Here is a 23,529-nt window from a genome sequence, read left to right as displayed (position 1 = left end):
CATCTCAACATTCCTAAATTTTAGATTATTCAGATGTGAAACAGAGCAGATAGAAGTGAAGGAAAGGTTGTGAAATTGATCAATTATAGCAGTGAGGAATATGAAATAGAGTTATAGAGATATACAGCACGGAAACAGACCCTTCGGTCCAACCTCTCCATGCCAACCAAATATCCTATATAAATCTAATCCCATTTGTCATTATTTTGCCCATATCCCTCTAAACCCTTCCTATTCATATATCCATCCAGATGCCTTTTGATTGTTGTAATTGTACTCGTTGCCAACACTTCCTCTGGCAGCTCTTTCTATCCATGCACCACCCTCTGTGTGAAAAAGTTGCCCTTAGGCCCCTTTTAAATCTTTCCCCTCTCACCTTAAATATTTGCTCTCTAGTTTTGGACTACCTAACCCCAGGGAAAAGACCTTGATTATTTACACTATCCGTGCCCCTCATGATTTTATAAATTTCAATAAGGTCATCCTTCAGTGTCTGATGCTCCAGGGAAGAAAGCCCCAGTCCAATTAGCCTTTTCCTATAGCTCAAACCCTCCAACCCTGGCAACATCCTTGTCAAATTTTTCTGAATCCTTTCAAGTTTCACAACGTCTTTTCAATAGCAGGGAGACCAGAATTGCATGCAGTACTCCAATAATGGTCTAACCAATGTCATGTACATCCGCAACATCACCTCCCAAGACCTATACTTGATATTCTGACCAATAAAGGCAAGCACACTAAATGCCTTCTTCACTACCCTGTCTGCCCGCAACAAGGAACTATGAACCTGCACTCCAAGGTCTTTTTGTTCAGCAGCACTCCCCAGGACCTGACCTTTAAGTGTATAAGTCCTGTCCTGATTTGCCTTTTGAAAATACAACACCTCACACATCTGCCCTCCTAAGTGATCATAAAGCGTAATGAGTAGGTGAGTTGCCCCTGGTGCCCTGGCTAGTATTAATACCTTGATCACCATCACAAACGGTCGAAAGTGAGTACTGCAGATGCTGGAGATCAAAGTTGAGAGTGTGGTGCTGGAAAAGCACTGCAGGTCAGGCAGCATCCAAGGAGCAGGAAAATTGATGTTTCGGGCAAAAGCCCTTGATCAGGAATCCTGATCAGGGGCTTTTGCCTGAAACGTTGATTTTCCTACTCCTTGAATGCTGCCTGACCTGCTGTGCTTTTCCAGCACTACACTCTCAAAATGACATCACAAACAGATTAATGTCTAATTGTCACAGACCTTACTGTGCACTAACTGGTTCTGCTGCTTTCTACGACAATAACCACCTTTTATAAGTGCCTCACTGGGCCATCCATTGCACTTTCTAGTCAAAATTACAAAAGGTACTGATGGAAACACAAGTTTGTATTTGCCCTCAATAACAGAATAAACAATCATTCTTCCAACTCCACCCAATGGTCGAGCCTCCACATTCCTGCTGGAACCTCACTACTTGCCCGTTAAACCTGCAATCACTTGACTTATCGTCAAAGCTCAATGTAAAACTTACTAAACTACCTGGTGTCTTTCCAGAAAAAACATTTTAACACTTTTGGTCGTATGATCAAGGAATAAGTAGTCAAAACGTGTGGCGCTAGAAAAGCACAACAGGTCAGGCAGCATCCAAGGAGCAGGAGAGTTGGTGTTTCAAGCATAAGTTATTCATCAGGAATGCTCCTGCTCCTCGGATGCTGCCTAATCTGCTGTGCTTTTCCAGTGCCACACATTTTGACTTTGATCTCCAGCATCTGCAGTCCTTACTTTCTCCAAGGAAGAAGAGTAGGCCACTCAGCTTTTCTCGTCTGCTTCACCATTCAATAAGATCATGGCTGATCTGATTTTAACATCAACTCTACATTCCTGCGTACCCCTGATAATCTTTCATCTCCTTGACAATCAAAAATCTATCTATCTCTGGCTTAAAAATATTTAAACATTCTCTATCCATTGCCTTTAGAGGAAGAGAATCCCAAAGACACAGCCCTCAGAAGAAAAACGTTTTCTCATCTGTCTTAAATGGACAACCCTTTATTTTTAAGCAATGACCCTAAGTCAGGAGTTTCCCACAAGAGGAAACATACACCTAGTCAAGTCTCCTCAGGATTTTACATGTTCCAATTAACTCATCTCTGACTCTTCTAAACTCCAGAAGATACAGGTCCAGCATATCTAGCCTTTCCTCACAAAGCAATTTGTTCATTAATCCAGTAATCCTTCTCTGAACTGCTGCCAATACATTAACAGCCTTCCATTAGTACGGTGACTAGGATTGAACATAGTAATCCACACTGCGGTCTCTCCAGGCCCTGTATAAGTGAAGCATAACCTCCTTACTCTTGCATTTGATTCCCTTTACAATAATAATACTGTTAACTTTCCTGATTAGTTCTTGTTCCTGATGGTGCCACCCAAACCTTTTGTCCTGAACACTCACTCCGAATAGATCCTCATATCCAGGAATGACAGGGCAGTGTCCAGAAGCTGACTGCCCACTCCAAAGGCCAAGTACTTTATCATCTACAGTACGTTGTAGCTCAGTTTAGTCCAACTCATCTCCGCTACCCTCTCGCCTTTGCCCATTGAGTCTACCCTCTGTTTCCATGATGTTTTTGTCAGTCCCCTCAAATCAAACACCACCCGAAGTTCCCAAATCTGTCAACACACACCAGCCTCAGAGATCAAATGCCTACAGAATCACATACCCTAGAATTTTTGCATGTCCAAACATGGAAAGTGTACCAGGCTGGAATACAGCATTGGGAAGTGATCATGAGGGGATCAGGGAATTGACAAGCAGTTGGAGGTATCCAGATTTCATCCACTATTCAAATGTAAAACTAAGCATCCACATTTTCAGGACAATGACCGTGGCCAAGGTTAACAGGCAGGATCTGATCACAGGGAAATACCAAGGAAGGCAAAGGAATCGAGCATTATTCCAGGCACTTGCCCCTCTGCTTTATCACCCATAGCCTGTGTCCTGCTCTCTGGGCATGCTTATTACATGCAGCAATGAAAGTAGGAGAAATCTGATTTTTGAATCTTGGAGGCTGCTCCATTATTCAATATCACATGCATGGTCCTGGGGAATAAGAACAAATAATTCAAATGCTCTCCCATTTTCCTACTTGAGGCATGTCTGTCGGGTCAGTGATCAGTTTTGCTGCTTGTTGCGCAAGGACTGACACCACTCCAATGTGTGCATCTACCAGTGATCTATGACCTGGAGAACACAACATTCTCTATAAAACTGGCCAACACTGCAACTAAACCACATTGTGATTTATGGCAGCAGTCACTTGTATGCCAGCTCATGATTATGATAGGTGGGGGCTGTTTCTAGGGGAGATGGATCAACAACACGCAGGGTAGCGGTGTAACAGCTTGATTCTCAGCTTCCGATTATTGCTGAGTGGTCTTCAATTGAGTGATTTCTCTCAGCCAATTCTGACAAGAGTTGGGAATGAATAGAGTTCCTGCAGGAATACAGTCATAGGACAGGGTCAGACTGGGTGAAAACAAAGTTTTCCTGTTTAAAAGGCCAATTATTTGACCACAAACAGGAGCAAAACTAGCCTGTTCACACATCCTTCCCCGCATTGCAAAATTGTACCAATGAAGAGAAAAGTTGCAGGTAATCTCCATTTAGTTCATCAAGTTTCTAATCATCACTAATCTTGGGTTTCTAATGCATTTTACTGTTTCTGACTCATCAAGAGACCAAACGTCTGTCCATGTTAGTTTTAAATGTGGTCAATGGAAGTGACTCCACAAGACCCTGGAATCTAGAAATCTAAAGATTCACGACCCGCTGACTGAAGATAACTTTCCTCATCTCAGACCACACAAGCAGCCCCTAATCCTGAGGCTGAGCATTCGGGGTCAGGGTGCGGTGAGGGGAACACTATAATCTCAGTATCAGTGATGGGTCTGGCTGAATATTCACAGGGAAACTGTGAGGACTGCAGGTGCTGGAAGTCAGAGTCAATTGATGTGAAGCTGGAAAAGCATAGTAGGTCAGACAGCATCCAAGAAGCAGAATAGTCAATGCTTTGGCCCAAAATGTTGACTTTCCTGCTGCTCAGATGCTATCTGATCTGCTGTGCCTTTCCAGCTTCACACCCAATACTCACAATCAAGGTTCAGACCTTGCTCATCAACTGAGAACACCCCAAGGGTTCTTCATCATCTCTCGAAGTTATGAATCTTGGAAGGGTGGTCTAATGAGCCAAATATATGAAAGTAAAAATTGAAAAGGGGCAAACTGGCATGTATGATAGGCCCCAAAACAATAATGGAGAAGGAGAGGCCTAAATACATAATTAAATTTGAGAAATATGTAGGGATGATAAGGCAGTAATTGCAGCCATTCTAACTACTGAACCAGCTCGGATCATCTTAGTATGCAAAGTAGGAGGCAAAAATATTCTTAAATTGCATCCAGGAGAACTTTTTCAGCCTGTACAAAGAAAATCAATAAAGGAGGGGAAATTTCTGGTCCTAATATTTAAATATGAGCCCAGACACACTGCTGCCTCACAGCGCCAGAGACCCGGGTTCAATTCCTGCTTCAGGCAACTGTCTGTGTGGAGTTTGCACATTCTCCCCGTGTCTGCGTGGGATTACTCCGGGTGCTCCAGTTTCCTCCCACAGTCCAAAAATGTGCAGGTTAGGTGAATTGGCCATGCTAAATTGCCTGTAGTGTTAGATGAAGGGGTAAATGGAGGGTAATTGGTCTGGCAGAGTTGCTCTTCGGAGGGTTAGTGTGGACTTGTTGGGCCAAAGGGCCTGTTTCCACACTGTAAGTAAGCAGGGGAATATTTTGCAGACAGTGACCATGACTCAGTTAGATTTTAGTTGTAGAAAAGGATAGGATGGACCAGGAATAAAAGTTATAAACTCGCAAATTACTTATTTCATGAAGATAGGACATAATTTGGGCGATGTGGAATTGGATCAGCTGCTTGCAGATAAGGCAATAGGAGGCATTGAAGGAGTGAGTAGCGAGTTTACAGTGCAAATATGTTCTGATAAAAACAAAGGGTGCAAAGAGTGGAGAACCTTGGTTTCAAAGGACATAAAGTTAGGATTAATTAAAAAAGAGAAGCTTATGACTGATTCCAAGCGCAGTGTTGTTTGAAGAGTTTATCAAGTGCAGGAGGGTGTCTTAAAAAGGAAGTTAAGAGAATGCATGAGAAAGTATTGACAATTAGAATAAAGGAATGTCCAATGGAGTATTTTAAATCTATGAAGAACGAAGGCATGCCTAAAGAAAGAGTAGGGCTCAATAGAGACCACAAGATAATGTATGTGTGGACCTGGAAGACGTGAGCATAATCTTCGATTGTTAATTTGAGTCAGAATTCACAATGGAAAAGGATGACGCAAATTTAGACATCTGGATGGAGAATTGTGAGAAAGACAAAGTAGGAGTCGGTTTCACATCCTTAAAAGTAGATAAATTTACAGATATAAATGAGACATATTCCGGCTGTTGACAGATGCAAGGGTGGGGATATCAATGACACAGCAGCAATTTCCAAGTCCTTTTCGATTGCAGGTGAAGTGCCAGAGAACTCAATAGTGTCCTATTATTAAAAAAGGGAGGAAGTGATAGACCAGGATATTTCAAGTCAGTCAATCCAATCTTGTTAACAGGGAAGTTTTTAGAAATAATTTAGCAAGAGAGAATATCTGCACTTGGAAAGACATTGATTATTAGAGAAAATCAGCATGGCTTTGTTGAGGGACTGTTGTATTTGACAATATATGATTGTGTTGATGAGGGTAATGCATTTGATGGCATCTCCATGGTTTTCGTTTTTATATGGTTCTTCATCACAGACTGGTCAAGAAAGTAAGAATTCATGGGATCCAAGATAATGCAGCCATTAGATCCAAAACAAACAAAGAGAATGTTAGAGAAACTCAACAGGCATGGCAGCGTATGTGGAGAGAGAAACAGAATTGAAAGTTTGAGTCTGTTTTGACCTATTCAGAACTACTCTGAAGAAGAGCCATACTGGATTCGAAACATTTAACTCTTTCTCTCTCTACAGATGCTGCCACACATAGAGTCACAGAGATGTACAGCATGCCTGCTGAGTTTCTCCAGCATTCTCTGTGTTTGTTTTAGATTTCCAGCATCCACAGTATTTTACTTTTATTGGATCCAAATTTGCCTGAGAGACAGAAAGCAGCGGGTAATTGTAGAAGGATATTTCTGTGAGTGGGAGTTAGTTTCTAGTGCGGTTCTGCAGGGCTCGGTGCTGGGACCCTTGCTGTGTTATTATTGATATGGGCACAAATATAAGGGATGTGATCAAGAAGTTTGAAGATGACATGAACAATGATAAGATGATAAATAGTGAAGAATATAAGCATACACTGCAGGAGGATATCAGCTACTGGTTTGGTGTGCAGAGCAGTGGCAGGTGGAATTCAACCTGGAAAAGTTGGGTGACACGGTGGCTCAGTGGTTAGCACTGCTGCCTTGCAGTGCCAGGGACCTGGGTTCAATTCCAGCCTTGGGCAACTGCCTGTGTGGAGTTTGAACATTCTCCCCGTGTCTGCGTGGGTTTCCTCCCGAAGTCCAAAGATGTGCCAGTCACGTGAATTGGCCATGCTAAATTGCCCATAGTGATAGGAAATGGGTCTGGGTGGGTTACTCTTTGGAGGTGTGGACTTGTTGGGCTGAAGGGCCTGTTTTCGCATGGTAGGGAATCTAATCTAAAGTATCAGGAAGAGCCCTTAATGAGGTCCATCAAGGCTATGATTGGTAGGTCCCTCAAAAGTATTTAAAATCAAAGAAACATTAGCCTGCATGTCCATCGATTCCTGAAAGTAGCAAGGCAGGTCGATAAGGTGGTTGAGGAGGAATATAGAATACTTGCCTTTATTAGCCAAATCATAGATTAAAAGAGCAGGGGATTTTTTTTATGGAGGTGCATTAGATATCATGCCACAATCGGACTGAAAACAAAATTTGCTAGAGATCACAATGGGTCAGACAGCATCCATGGAGAGAGAGCAAGCTAACATTTCAAGTCTAGATGATTCTTCATTAGAGCTGAAGTGAAGTGTGGAGAGGGCAGTATTTTTGCTATAATTGATGGTGGTGTGGCGGTGGTAGATGTAGAGCGCTGAAGGAGAAAATATGTTGATAATTCAGATAAAGAGATTGAATTGTGGGAATGGCAGAACAATGGTGTGTCTAACTGCCAGACTGAAAAGAACACGGTTCTACTGGGGTGGAGGGAGGGGAGAGAGAACATAGCAACAGAGAACATAACAAGTAAAGCTGAAAGAAAGGGAAGAAATGGGAGTTGGTTCACAATTTGAAGGTATTGAACTTAATATTAAGTCCAAAAGGTTGTAAAGTGCCATATCTGAAACTGAGATGTTGTTCCTCCAGTTTGCGCTGTGATTCATTGGAACATTGCAGCATGCTGAGGATAGACAAATGGGCATGCGAACATGATGCTTTTTTGAAATGACCTGCTACAGGAAGATCAGGGTCATGCTTATGCGCAAACCAGAGGTATTCTGCAAAGTGGTCACTGAGTCTGCGTTTGGTTTCTCCAATGTAGAGTAGGCCACATAGGGTACAGCAAATACAACGCACAAAATTGGAGGAGGTACAAGTGAAATCTGCTGCACCGGGAAATACTGTTTAGGCCCTTGGATGTTGAGCAGGGAAGAGGTGAAAGGATAGGTGTTGCATCTTCTGCGGTTACATTGGAAGATGCCATGAGAAGTGGGTGTGGTGTTGGTGGTTGTGGAATGCACTTGGGTGTCCCAGAGGGAACGATCCTTGTGAAATACTGATGGGGCAGTGAGGGGAAAATGTGTTTGGTGGTAGTATTCTGCTGGAGTTGTCTGAAATTGTGGAGAATGATTCATTTGAATATGGAGGCTGGTGGGATGAAAAGTGAGGACAAGGGGGATCCAATCATACTATTGTGAGTGAAGGGAAGAGGCAAGGGCAGAAGGACAGATGATAGGCTGGATGCGGTTGAGGGTCCTGTCAACCACAGTAGGTGAGAAACCATGGTAATGGACGAAGCAAGTCTGTTAGCAGCACTGGTTTGGAAGGTAGCATCATCTGAATAGATTTGACGTACATGAAGAAACTGGAAGAATAAGATGGAGTCCTTGCAGGGTGTGAAGAAGGGCAGTGAGGGTAGCTATGGGAATCAGTGGCTTTGGACGGTTTATTCCTCAAATGGAAACAGAGAGGTCAAGGAAAGGAAGGGAACTGTCAGAAATAGATGATGTGAAAGTTATAGAGGGGTGCAAATTGGAGGCAAAATGAACAAAGCTTTCAGAGTCCTGGTGGGAGCATGAAGCGGCAGTCGTTGATGTGCCAAAAAGTGATTGTGGGAAGGGTCCAATGTAGGGCTGGAACAAGGATTGTTCCACATACCCCGTAAAGAAACAGATATGTCTGGGACCCATGCAGGTGTCCATAGCCAACTTTTTTGACTTGAAGGAAGTGAGATGAAATAAAGGAGAAATTGTTTAGTTAGAGAACAAGTTCAGCCAGGCAGAGGAGAGTGGTGATGGATGAGGAGTGCTCAGGCGTCTGGTCAAGGAAGAAGCCATGAGTTTGCAGACCATCCTGGTGGGGGATGGAGGTGTAGTGGGATTGAACATCTATGGTGAACAGGAGGCAGTTAGGGCCAAGGAACTGGAAATTGTCAGTCTGGTGGAGGGCATCAGAAAATCGCAGAAGTAGGTGGACAGGGTCTAGACAAGTGGAGAGAGGATGGAGGAAGAGAAAATGAGCTCAGTGGGGCAAGTACAGGCTGATATGGTGTGCTTGCCGGGGCAGTCTAGTTAGTGGATTTTGGGGAGGAGGTAGAAGTGTGTTGTCCGGTGTTGGGAGATGACAGGGTTAGAGGCAATAGGGGTGGGGGGAAGACTTCCAGAGGTCATGAAGTTGGTGATAGTCCTGGCAACATTGGCTTGATGTTCAGATGTGTGGTCTTGATCCAGGGAGCGGTAGGAAGGGGTGTCCAAGACTTAGCGTTGAACCTCCGCAAGGCAAAGGTCAGTGTGCCAGACTAGAACAGCATCACTTTTGTCAGTAGCTTTGATAACAGAGTTAGTATTGGACCTAAAGAGCGAAGTGCAACAATTTCAGAAGGGGACAGATTAAAAGTGGATGAGAGGAGCAGAGAAATTGAGATGGTGGATGTCATGTTGGCAGTTTGCAATGAAGAGATTGAGAGCAGGTAAGAGGCCAGGGAAGGGATCCAAGTGGAGGGTGAATACTAGAGGCAGGTGAAGGAATCAGTGGGAGGGAGAGGTGAGTCCTACCTGAAGATGTGAGGTGGAGATGGAGGTAGTGGAAAAAGAGACATGTCGAGCCCAAAATTAATTCAGGTCAGGGTGTAAGGATATGAAGCTGAGTCCTTTGCCAAGGACATTACATTCAGCCCCAGAGAGGCGAAAGTCAGAAAGTTTAATGTGAACATGGCAAGGGCTGGAATCTGAAACCAAAAGAGAAAATGCTGGAAAATCTCAGCAGCATCTGGTAAGGAGAGGAAAGAGCTGATGTTTCGAGTCTAACTGACCCTTAGTCAATTTGCTTTTATGACAAGGGCTGGGGTTGGGGGGAGTGGCCCCAAGAAGACAGAAAGTGATGGCATTTGAGGACTTGAAAGGGTTGGATGCTAAGGGACTCTGCACAGGGTGGCTGTTGGAATCCACCAGTTGCTAGAGCTTGCACACCTTAATGTCCAAAGGAAAAGGAAACGTCTTTTGTTGAGGTGAAGGATGAAGTGAAACTGGGGAGCTGTACAGCTTTGAGAGACGATGAGCCGATGTTGCTGCAGAGTGGAGTTGAGTGTGTGCATATGACAGTTCATGGTGTTGATCATGAATAGCAGGATGCATTGGGAGCAGCAGACTGAAGAACATTGTATTTTCTGGAGATACTTGTAATCCTGGCTGGATTCACAAAACAAAAGGGTGAAACGTCAGTTAAAATCCATGTTGGGTAAGTCTGAATCGTTGGTAGCCGCTGAGGAAGGAAACATGACTGTGGAAGCGAGTTTTGGCAAACACCTTGTCAAACAGCAGCAATGAAATGGAAAGCAATGAAGATTATACGGTGAAAGAGATGGAAAGGATTTCATGTCAGACCATGCAGTTTGGTCACCACATTACAGGAAGAATGTAATTGTACTAGATAGAATGCCAAGGAGATTTATCAGGATTCTGCCAGGGCTGGAGGGTCTGAGCTAAGAGGAAAGGTTGAAGAGGCCTTATTCTCTTCAATGGAGAATAAAAGTCGAGATTTTGCTGAAATTATCTTTTGGCTGCTTATCTAAAGAAAGATGCATTAGCAATGGAGGCAGTCAAAAGAAGGTTCATTGGCTAATACTAGGTATGGTGGGACTGTCTTTTGAGGAGAGGTTGAAGAGAATGTGTCTGTACTGATTGGACTATTGAAGAATGAAATATGTTTTTCAACCTCATTCCCCTACCTTCTTCCTACAACCTGTGATCCTCTTACAAATCAAGAACCTATATATCACTGTCTTAAATAAACTCAATGTCTTGGCCTCCTCAGCCCTCTGTGGCAATGAGTTACATAGATTAACCACCCTCTAACTGAAAAACTCCCCCTCACCTCAGTTCTAAAGGGTTGTTCCTTCACTCTAAGCCTGTGCTCCTGGGACCTCATCTCTCCTACTAGTGGAAACACACTATCTAGATTACTCTGTATTCTGTTTCAGTGAGATACACTCTCACTCTTTTAAGCTCCAGTGTGTACAGACGCAGAATCCTCAACCATTCCTCATGTGACTAGGTTAGATTCCCTACAGTATGGAAACAGGCCATTTGGCCCAACAAGTCCACATGACCTTTTAAGAATAGCCTACCCAGATCCATTCCCCTAAATTTACCCCTGACTAATGCACCTAATACTATGAACAATTTAACATGACCAACTCACCTAACCTGCACATCTTTGGATTGTGGGAGGAAATCGGAGCACCCGGAGGAAACCCGCGCAGACATGGGGAGAATGTGCAAACTCCACAAACTCCAAGGAAGGAATTGAACTTGGGGCCCTGGCGCTGTGATGTAGCACTTCTAAACACTGACCACTGTGCCACCTGACTTCATTCCCTTGAATTATTCTTGGATACATTCTCTTGGCGCCAGACAAGACCAGTGCATCTTTCTTTAGATACGGAACCCAAAAATGTGGTCTGACCAGAGCCTTATGCTGTTTCAGCAGTACATCCCTGCTCTTACATTGTAGCCCTCTTGAAATGAATGTTAACATTAATTTTCTTTCCCAATTGCATGTTAACCTTAGGAGAATCCTGAACTAGGACACATAGGTCTCTTTGTGCTTCAGATTTACCAAGTCTATCTAATTTATAATGTAGCCTATGACTCTACTGATCAAAGTGCATAACTTTTGCCATAATGTTTGCTCAACCTCCTAGCCTGTCTATGTTTTTCTGCAGCCTTTCCACCTGAACATGACCTGTCCCTCCAGCTATCTTTGTGTCGTCTACAAACCTAGCAGCAATGCTCTCAGTTCCTTCACCCAGGTCATTAATATACAACGTGAATAGTTGTTCCAACACTAGAACCCCATGAGTTGCCAGTTGCCATCCTGAAAAAGATCTCTTTGTCCTCACACTCTGCCTTCTACCAGCCAGCTAATCCTCTATGCATGCCAGTACCTTGCCCCAACACAATGAACTCGTAGTTTATTTAACAGCCTCAATTGCATTACCTTGTCAAAGGCTTTCTGGAAATCTAAATGGATCATGCCCATTGGCTCTCCTTAGTCTAACTTGCTTGGTCCTTGTCAAAGTATTCCAGCAGATTTGTTAGGCATGACCAGCCCTTGATGAAGCTGTGCTAACTTAACCAAATTTCACTGTACATTTCCAAGTACTCCACAATCTCATCCTTAATAACGGGCTCTAAAATCTTACCAATGATTGAGGTCAGGTTAACCAGCCAATAAATTCCCATCTTCTGTCTCCCTCCTTTCTTAAGTGATTGGAGATGCCAGTGTTGGACTGGGGTGTACAAAGTTAAAAATCACACAACACCAGGTTATAGTCCAACAGGTTTAATTGGAAGTACACTAGGTTTCGGAGTGACGCTCCTTCATCACCTGATGAAGGAGTGTCACTCCGAAAGCTAGTGTGCTTCCAATTAAACCTGTTGGACTATAACCTGATGTTGTGTGATTTTTAACTCCTTTCTTAAACAATCCGTTGGGACCCTCCCTGACTCAAATGATTCCTGAAAGAACACTGTCAATGCCTTTACACACTCCACAGCTCTCTGATGTGTCTGTTCTTCTCTCTTGTATTCTGTGCAATTTCACCCTAGAAGAGATAGGAATAGTGTCAAGTTGGCAACATTGGTAAGTGTGTGAGGGTGTGGTGAAGTATCAGGATATTCGGGATGGGTCCTAAAAGCCAGGGATTGGGTGAGACAGTAGAATGTTGATACTTTGAACCTGAACAGTCCAAAATCTCTGTTGCTCCAAATTGTTAAAGGTGTTACTGAAGGATTCTCATCTGATGAGCACACGTCATATGATGTCAAGCCATGCAGATCATGTTAAAATATGTTTAAAAAGTACTGCTGTAAAGTGATGTATATTGCCAAGGGAGTTCCCCTCGCAGCTATGAGAGTAAACTCAAGAATGGCAATGTTTAAATAATTGTGACAGTTTATACTACAGGGTAAAAAGGGTGCCATTGGTTGACGGAGAAGGAAATGGCTCCCTTTGCAGTCCAGTCATTCAAAAAAATATGAGAGGCTTTTGTCTACAGCAAATTGGTCTCTACTATGTCATTTCTAATAAGTTTGTATGAGCAGCTTTGTCTTCAGTTGATTTATTGGTTTATCCATCTAGGAAGCTATAAGAAAAGTATTTACTGAACTAAGTTTGAAGACATACCCATAAACTTCCCTTTAATTCAATCGCTAATTCTCTGCACTCTGGCTGCAGGAGATTTCTGTTTTTAAACCATATCTCATAATCTAAAAACAGCATAGAAGTTGAGTGAGGCTACATTTTGCAGATTATGTATGTTACATATTAACAAATTAATCTTTGAATGCAATTTTTCTGTAAGAATTTGATTTTTTTGTTGTGTTACAAGATGCTACACAACTTTGTCCAAGTGAGATCAGTGTTCATGTGCAATATAAATGTCTAACATTGCAAAGCCTAAAGGCTAACCCAAACATACAGATCTGCAATTGCAAATCTGACAAAAGAGCAAGAATAGTCAACCTTAATTAGTGTCATCATATCAAAAAAATACATTCCAGAATGAAAGGTCCAAATTCATATCCATTGGACCTACTGCTTTGCATGACTGGAACCTTGCTTGAAATCAAGCTTAATAAATCACTTGATGCACTTGAGTAAGGTCAGTTAGCTGCTGGGGGTGATATATATACAATAGGGTTCATACTCATGACATGTTTCCTTACATGAATGGGTTGCCCAAGGCACATGAGCGTAATATTCCTTTATGTCCTATTATGTCTCTGACCACTTCCGCAGAGCATGAATTGGCCAAACGTTGGGTGATTTGCTGGAAGCAGGTTTGAGTGGTTTTCCACGTAGATAGGGAGGGATTTCTTCAGGTTTGCTAGGATTTGTATATTGATAGCAAAGCCTTGTCCATGTGTTTATTTGACATTGCTAACCTGTTCACCAACACACCACTCAAGGAAGCTGTAGATTTCTTAATCATTCGTGGGATGTGGACTTCAGCTGGGAACCATTTAACACCATCCCTGGTTCCCATTGAGAAGGTGACCTGCCTTTTTGAACCTAATGTACCTGCACCCACAAGGCTATTGGGGAGGGAATTCCCTGACTTTCATCCAGCGGCAATGAAGGAACGGTAATTTATTTCGAAGACAAACTGTTGAATGACTTGGAGGGAACCTTGCAGATAGTAGAATTCCCATGTATCTGCTGATCTTGTCCTTGTAGTTGTAGTGGGTTTGGAAGGTTCTCTTCTCAATGAGCCGAAGGGAATTTCTGCAGTGCATCTTGTAAATAACATACACTGTTGGGACTGAGCATCAGTGGTGGATGAGTTGAATATTTGTGCATCTGGTATTAATCAACTTGGCTGCTATGTCCTGGATGACACCGCACTTCTTCAGTATTATTGGAGCTCCATCCATCCAGGCAAGTGGGGATTATCCATCATATATTTGACTAAAAGATGGGAAATCTGGGGGTGAGTTACTCAGTGCAGGATTCTTCGCCTCTGACTGCTGTTGTAGCCATAGCATTTACATGGTTAGTCCAGATTAGCTTCTGCTTAAAGGTACCCCAGAATCTTGATAGGTGGGATTGGTGATGTAGTTGAATGCCAAGAGCGCTTGTTACATTCTGTCTTTTAGATGGTCATTGGTATGAATATTACTTATCACTTGTAAGCCCAAATTAAAATATTTTTCATGTCTTGCTATGTTTACCTGACAGTTCTAAATCGTGGTGATCTACAGCTACCACTACTGTGGGAATTGTATATACACTGAATTCATAAATTCAGTACTTTCTTCTTAAGTTCAGTTTTAATGACATCATGTATCTACAAATATATGATGTTGCCATGGAATTCACTGTGTGGCAAGATGTTGTTAACATCTTTGTTAAGTTCCATGAGAAATTTGCATATCACACACCTCATAAGTGGGCCTAAGGCTACCACTTTCAATCCTGAAAAGTCTTTCTCAGGTTAAGGTATCTCAAAAACTGAGCCACAGGTGAAGCTAGTTGTTTCATGCTGGTAGCATGCAGTAGCAACAAGTGGATTTTGTTGCCCATCATGCCAAAAAGAAGTTCTGCTTACGATATATGAATTTTAGTGTACAATGTGATTCAAGATATGTAGACCATCTGTTCAAAGACTTGTAAACTCTATTAAACAGCGCATCTCTTCACCTGTTCATTACAGAAAAGGCACTGACTATACCAACCAGTAAATACTTGTAAAAGTCAATGGTGTCCATTATTAGGTGTTATTGTGCAATTGGACAACGTTTGCTAAATAATAATAATTGCATTAAAAATTGTGCTGACAACAAATTCAAGATTGTTATTTGGGATTGCAACATCTACACTTGCATGTACTTTAAGTTATGTATGTTAGGTCAGCCCTATAGATGTACGCACCTTGTACCCATTTCAATTTAACAAAATATGCATAGCTGCACTCTGATTCTCTAAGGCAATGTCTTTATTAATCAGAATCAACCTGCTTGGTTTAAATTGAAACAAGCTTTGCAGTTAACTGTCACTTATCATCCACCTGGTACATTCTCTACTGCAATACCTCTGCTAATCAGGATCAGTTTTCCAACCAATCAATGCTATTTCTCATACAGTATAAAAATGATATTCCCCATCACAATGATGTTTTTGTCCTACAAGGTGAGAAGCTTGGACAAATGTATCTTTTTTTCACAGTACTCAAAATCAGTGCTACCAGATTCACAACTCACAATTCACAACTTCTAAAAAATTAAATCAGTTTAATTAAAAATATATTTGAAATAAAAACTGTCATTCCTTAATCAAGGAAGAACTTCACTGTGTTTTGAATTGTTTGGTTTATTATTAGATGTAAATTTAACTTTTTATTGTTTTTACAGTGCCCATATTGTGACAAAACTTTTATGAACAGTTTCTTTTTGCAAAGTCACATTCAGCGTCGGCACCCAAATAATATTGATGTTGGTAAGTGTTGATCATCTCAATATAAACCAGTTTAATTGATCTTCCATTTCTATAACTAAATGTGAATATAAGAAACATATGTCCAGAGATTGGTACCATACTAAGAACTGGCTTTTATGCCACCAGTTGGCATATTTGAAGATGGTTGCTCAGAAAATACCGCAAATGGCCTTCCTACTGCCTGCCCACCCATCCTAGTCTTTCTGTCAGCTCACTTATATAGGAGAGACATTATGCTGTGCACTCCCAAAACCCTTAAGCCTATTAAGGGCCTTGCATCACCAATTGATGACCTCTGATGTTAGATTGATTTCTCAATGACCCATTAGTTACAGTGAATTTTGTTAAGGTTCTGAAAGTTAAACTTGATCCATGCAACCTTTGATTTAACCACAATCACTTTGTCCTTTTATTTGTTCTGTTTGCAGATTTTTTAACATAGTTTTCAATTCATTTCATGTCTACATGTAAACTAAAATACAAGTACTTACTTCGTGTGATTTAATGACGAGCAAAAAGCCACTGTAAATGTGATGGTATTGTTACTTCAATACTTAATGCACCTGATAAATTGTGAACAGTTTTGGTCTTCTGATTTAAGGGATTCGTTTTAGTACTTGCCTTGGGGGTGTAAAGCAAAGCTTTATTAGATTGGTTCGTTGGATGAGAGGAATGCGTTATGGTGAGAGATTGCTGTTGGAATCTCCAGTGAATGACTGAAAAGATCACAGCAATATTTCAAGTTTTAAACTTTTCCGAAGACCATAAGACATAGGAGTGGAAGTAAGGCCATTCGGCCCAAGCAGTGAAATTCACAACTGATCTTGGAGGAACTGTTGGGAGAAGTTCACAGCACAATATCAGATAAGTTAATCATTGTTTTTAAGTGTGGCCCACAGAGAATCTGCAGTAGTGAGTAAAGTGGGTTCTTTCTTGATTATATGTTTTTTAGAGATATATCTCTTGATTAAACTTAAAATATAAGTCATAACTATTAATTTAACCTGGGGCAGTGTTTATTGAGGAATAAGACGGTGTTATTTTCTGGGTCTGTAGATTGTGAAGAAACAAAAATTGCTTTTAATAGAGTGATATGTACTTCTTGTCAGATGTGGGAGTTTAAAGAGGGTTAAAGGGTTACTGCGGATTATATTTGTCATAAATACTGTAGGCTGCGAATCTTTCAGATCGAATGGATAGGTTGGAGAGACAGTTAGAAGCAATGAGGAATTTGCAACAGCAACAGTATGTGATGGATGGCAGTTATAGGAAGGGGGGAATGTCTCAGATACAGCCACATAGATGGGTTAACTCCAGGAAAGGTAAGAGATAGGCAGCTAGTGCAGGAGTCTTTTGTAGATATACCCATTTCAAACAGGTATGCGGTTTTGGAAAATGTAGGTGGGTGATGGATTCTCAGGGGAACGTAGCTCGAACAACCAAGTTTCTGGTATTGAGACTGGCTCCCATGCAACGAGGGGCGCGTTGGGTTCCAAGAGATCAATTGTGTTCGGGATACTGTAGTCTAAGGTACAGACTAACGTTTCTGTGGCCAGCAGAGAAAAAGCAGAATGGTGTGTTGTTTCCCAGGTACCAGGATCAAGGATGTCTCAGAGAGGGTGCAGAATGTTCTCACGGGGGAGAGGGGCCAGCAAGAGGTCATTGTCCACATTTGAACCAACGACATAGGAAGGGAAAAGGTTGAGATTCTGAAGGGAGATTACAGAGAATTGGCAGAAATTTTAAAAGGAAGTCCTTGGGAGTAGTAATATCTGGATTACTCTTGGTGCTGCGAGCTAGTGAGGGCAGGAATAGGAGGATAGAGCAGATGAATACTTGGTTGAGGAGCTGGTATATGGGAGAAGGAGTCACATTTTTGGATCAATGGAATCTCTTTTGGAGTAGAAGTGACCTGTACAAGAATGACGGATTGCACTTAAATTGGAAGGGGACTAATACACTGGCAGGGAAATTTGCTGGAGCTGCTCGGCTGAATTTAAACTAGTAGGGGTGGGGGGAGGAGGGGTGTAGTGGTGTGGTGGGGGTGGGGGGGGGGTGTGGGGAATGTGGGATCCAGGGAGATAGTGAGGAAAGAGATCAATCTGAGACTGGTACAGTTGAGAACAGAAGCAAGTCAAACAGTCAGGGCAGGCAGGGACAAGATAGGACTAATAAATTAAACTGCATTTATTTCAATACAAGGAGCCTAACAGGAAAGGCAGATGAACTTAGGGCATGGTTAGGAACATGGTACTGGGATATGAGAGCAATTACAGAAACATGGCTCAGTGAATGGGCAAGACTGGCAGCTTAATGTTCCAGGATACAAGGAAGGATAGAAAGGGAGGCAAAAGAGGAGGAGGAGTGGCATTTTTGATAAGGGATAGCATTACAGCTGTGCTGAGAGAGGATTTTCCCGGAAATACATCCAGGGAAGATATTTGGATGGAACTGAGAAATAAGAAAAGAATGATAACCTTATTGGGATTGTATTATAGACCCCCTAATAGTCAGAGGGAAATTGAGAAACAAACTTGTAAGGAGATCTCAGCTATCTGCAAGAATACTAAGGTGGTTATGGTAGGGGATTTTAACTTTCCAAACATAGACTAGGACTGCCATAGTGTTAAAGATTTAGATGGAGAGGAATAAGTGTGTACAAGACAATTTTTTGCTTCAGTATGTGAATGTGCCTACTAGAGAAGGTACAAAACTTGACCTACTCTTGAGAAATAAGGCAGGGCAGGTGACTGAAGTGTCAGTGGGGGAGCACTTTGGGGCCAGTGACTATAATTCTATTAGATTTGAAACAATGATTGAAAAGGATAGACCAGATCTAAAAGTAGAAGTTCTAAATTGGAGAAATGCCAATTTTGACGGTTTAGGCAAGAACTTTCGAAAGCTGATTGGGGGCAGATGTTCACAGGTAAAGGGACGACTAGAAAATGGGAAGCCTTCAGAAATGAGATAACGAGAATCCAGAGAAAGTATATTCCTGTCAGGGTGAAAGGACTGGAAGATTAAAGAAATTGAGGGATTGATTAAGAAAAAGAAGGAAGCATATGTCAGGTATAGGCAGGATAGATCAAGTGAGTCCTTTGAAGAGTATAAAGGAAGTAGAAGTATATTTAAGAGGGAAATGAGGAGGGCACAAAGGGGACATGAGATAGCTTTGCCAAATAGAATTAAGTAGAATCCAAAGAGTTTTTACAAATACATAAAGGACAAAAGGGTAACTAGGGAGAGAATAGGCCCCCTCGAAAATCAGCAAGGTGGCCTTTGCGTGGAGCCGCAGAAAATGGGGGAGATACTAAATGAGTATATTGCATCAGTATTTACTGTGGAAAAGAATATGGAAGATATAGACTGTAGGGAAATAGATGGTGACATCTTACAAAATGTCCATATTACAGAGGAGGAAGTACTGGATGTCTTGAAATGGGTTTAGGTGGATAAATCCCCAGGACCTGATCAGGTGCACCCAAGAACTCTGTGGGAAGCTAGAGAAGTGATTGCTGGGCCTCTTGCTGAGATATTTGTATCATCGATAGTCACAGGTGAGGTGCCGGAAGACTGGAGGTTGGCTAACGTGGTGCCACTATTTAAGAAGGGTGGTAAGGACAAGCCAGGAAATTGTACACCAGTGAGCCTGACGTTGGTGGTGGGCAAGTTGTTGGAGAGAATGCTGAGGGACAGGATGTGCATGTATTTGGAAAGGCATGGACTGATTAGAGATAATCAACATGGCCTTGTGCGTAGGAAATCATGTCTTACAAACTTGATTGAGTTTTTTGAGGAAGTAACAAAGAGGATAGATGAGGGCAGCATGGTAGATGTGATCTACATGTACTTCAGTAAGGCGTTCGACAAGGTTTCCCATGGGAGACTGATTAGCAAAGTTAGCTCTCACGGAATACAGGTTGAACTAGCCATTTGGATACAGAACTGGCTCACAGGTAGAAGACACAGCGTGGTGGTGGAGGGTGTTTTTCACTGGTCTGTGACCAGTGGAGTGCCACAAGAATCGGTGTTGGGTCCTCAACTTTTTATCACTTACATAAATGATTTGGATGCAAGCATAAGAGGTACAATTAGTAAATTGGCAGATGACATCAAAATTGGAGGTGTAGTGGACAGCAAAGAGGGTTACCTCAGATTACAACAGGATCTTGACCAGATGGGCCAATGGGCTGAGAGGTGGCAGATAGAGTTAAATTCAGATAAATGCAAGGTGCTGCATTTTGGGAAAGCAACTCTTTGCAGGACTTATGTAATGGGTCAGGCAGCATCTAAGGGTCTGTTTGGAGGTGGCGGAAATGATGACGGATGACCACCTCCAAATGGAGTCGTCATTTCCGCCACCTCCAAACGGACTCCACCACCAGGGATATATTTCCCTATCAGCATTCTAAAAAGATCACTCCCTCCATGACTCCCTCGTCAGGTCCACACCCCCCATCAACCCAACCTCCACTCCCGGCACCTTCCCCTGCAACTGCAAGAAATGCAAAACTTGCGCCCACACCTCCCCCCTTACCTCCCTCCAAGGCACCAAGGGATCCTTCCATATCTGCCACAAATTCACCTGCACCTCCACACACATCATTTACTGCATCCGCTGCACCTGGTGTGGCCTCCTCTATATTGGGGAGACAGGCCGCCTACTTGCGGAACATTTCAGAGAACACCTCTGGGACACCCAGACCAACCAACCCAACCACCCTGTGGCTCAACACTTCAACTTCCCCTCCCACTCCACCAAGGACATGCAGGTCCTTGGACTCCTCCATCACCAGACCATACAACACGACGGCTGGAGGAAGAGCACCTCATCTTCCGCCTAGGAACCCTCCAACCACAAGGGATGAACTCAGACTTCTCCAGTTTCCTCATTTCCCCTCCCCCCACCTTGTCTCAGTCACAACCCTTGAACTCAGCACCACCTTCCTAACCTGTAATCTTCTTCCTGACCTCTCCGCCCCCACCCCCACTCCGGCCTATCACCCTCACCTTGACCTCCTTCCACCTATCGCGTTTCCAACGCCCCTTCCCAAGTCCCTCCTCCCTACCTTTTATCTTAGCCTGCTTGGCACACTCTCCTCATTCCTGAAGAAGGGCTCATGCCCGAAACATCAATTCTCCTGTTCCTTGGAAGCTGCCTGACCTGCTGCGCTTTTCCAGCAACACATTTTCAGCTCTGACCTCCAGCATCTGCAGTCCTCACTTTCTCCTTTCTCCTCCTAATGGTAAGGTCACAGGGAGTGTTGCTGAACAAAAAGACCTTGGAGTGCAGGTTCATAGCTCCTTGAAAGTGGAGTCGCAGGTACGTAAGATAATGACGAAGGCGTTTGTTATGCTTTCCTTTATTGGTTAGAGTACTGAGTACAGGAGTTGGGAGGTCATGTTGTGGCTGTACAGAACATTGGTTAGGCCACTGTTGGAATATTGCGTGCAATTTTGGTCTCCTTCGTATTGGAAAGATGTTGTGAAACTTGAAAAGGTTCAGAAAAGATTTACAAGGATGTTGCCACGGTTAGAGGATTTGAGCTATGAGGAGAGGCTGAACAGGCTGGGGCTCTTTTCCCTAGAGCGTCAGAGGCTGAGGGGTGGCCTTGTAGAGGTTTACAAAATTGTGAGGGGCATGGATAGGATAAATAGACAAAGTCTTTTCCCTGGGGTTGTGGAGTCCAGAACTAGAGGGCATAGGTTTCGGGTGAGCGGGGAAAGGTATAAAAGAGCCCTATGGGGCAACTTTTTCGTGTATGGAATGAGCAGTGAGAGGAAGTGGTGGAGGCTGGTATAATTGCAACATTTAAGAGGCATTTGGATGTGTATATGAATAGGAAGGGTTTGGAGGGATATGGGCTGGGTGTTGGCAGGTGGGACTAGATTGGGTTGGGATATCTGGTCAGCATGGACGGACTGGACCGAAGGGTCTGTTTCCATGCTGTACATCTCTATGGCTCTATGAGTCCACTCCGCCATTTAATCACAGCTGACAGGCATTTCAACTCCACTTACCTGCACTCTCCCCATATCCCTTAATTCCTTGCGAGATCAAGAATTTATGAATCTTTGCCTTGAAGATATTTAACATCCCAGACTCCACTGCACTCCATGGCAATGATTTCCACAGGCTCACCACTCTGGCTGAAGAAATGTCTCCTCATTTCCATTCTAAATTAACCGCCTCTAGTTCTAAGGCTGTGCCATAGGTCCTAGTCTCCCTGCCTAACGGAAACAAATTCCCAGCATCCACCCTTTCTAAGCCATGCATTATCTTGTAAGTTTCTATTAGATCACCCCTCAACCTTCTAAACTCAAATGAATACAATCTCAGGATCCTCAGCCTTACATTGTATGTTAGGCCTACGCTTCCAGGGATTATCATTCCAGGGATTCTTGTTAGAAACAAACTGGAAACAACATTGACTAAATATTATTTCAGGATACAAATTATACCGTGAACTGCAGAATCCCCATTCAACTCATAGGATAACTGAAAATCCCCTAACAGAGTTATACTTCGTTCTATGAACAGAGCTATTCCCAACTCTTATTCTCTTTCTCATAGATACAGGGAGAATGTGCAAACTGCACACACAGTCATCCAAGGCTAGAATTAAATTTGGGTCCCTAGCGCTGTGAGGCTGCTGTGCTACCATGCCCAGCTCCCACCTGAATATTGCATAGCAAACAATAAAAAGATGCAGCCTCTATCTCACTCCTCTCATATTTTTGCATGCAGACCCTGTCCATGGGCTGCACTGATATTGAGGAAATCCTGCAGCACACTTCCATACTAGATTCCTATGGACTCTTACCCTCTCAAAGTCAGTTTCCATGGCAAAATGAATACGTAAAGTAGTGCTAAGTGGACATCTTCTAGACCCCCAACTGTATTCTAATTTGGAATTAAATAAACATTTTAGTTTGTAATTATTAAAGAATCTTGACAGTCCTTATCCCTCTCTGACTTTTGGATGAAGGCCATATTTTCAGGTAGGAAATTTCGTAGGTGGGCAGATCCTCCTAGGTAGAGAGTGTCCTGACTTTCACACCTCACACCTGACCACCCCCACCTTTTGATTCCTATTATTGACTCCATTCTCCTTTGCCAACTCCTTTAAATGCATTTCTCCAACCACTCATGATCACACAACTCCATGTCCACTCACTGCAAACTCATGACACTATACCCACCCTCATGGCTGGTTAGAACATCCTTATCATCTCAAAGTCAACACAAAGCAAACCATGCCCATGACTCCTTATAATCTCCATACAAACCCATGCTGATTTGTGGCATGTCAGCCACCTGTTATGGACCAGGCCAGACCCCCACAAAACATTTCAAGAAAGTATCCTAGACCCTTACTTTGCTAGTTGTTTTAAGCAGGTGCAATGTGGATATTCCAGGAGTGATAGAGCTGGTCCAACCATTCAGTTTTAAACAAAACAGAATTTATTTGCAAGATTACTGAATGAAACACAAACAAAAGAGAACTGAATATTGAATAACTTAACCTATCCGAACTCTGTACAGTTTATTTCAAATTAATGATGCGGTTCCAACCACTTGCTCGAATCCCTGTGAACACCCGTTAGCAAAGAAAGGAAAAAAATCAAACAAAGGTTCTTACAGAAGAGATGTCAGAGAGATTCAGCATGGAACACCTCCTTCCATGTAGCTGTTTATTTAAATAGCAGCCTCAAACAACACTGACTGACCGCTTTCTCTGAACAACCAAACTGCTAAAAA

This window comes from Hemiscyllium ocellatum, chromosome 6 (genome assembly GCF_020745735.1).
Source record: "Hemiscyllium ocellatum isolate sHemOce1 chromosome 6, sHemOce1.pat.X.cur, whole genome shotgun sequence".
NCBI lineage: Eukaryota > Metazoa > Chordata > Chondrichthyes > Orectolobiformes > Hemiscylliidae > Hemiscyllium > Hemiscyllium ocellatum.
The sequence above is the reverse complement of the archived record's forward strand: the minus strand, read 5'-3'. Positions refer to the sequence as shown.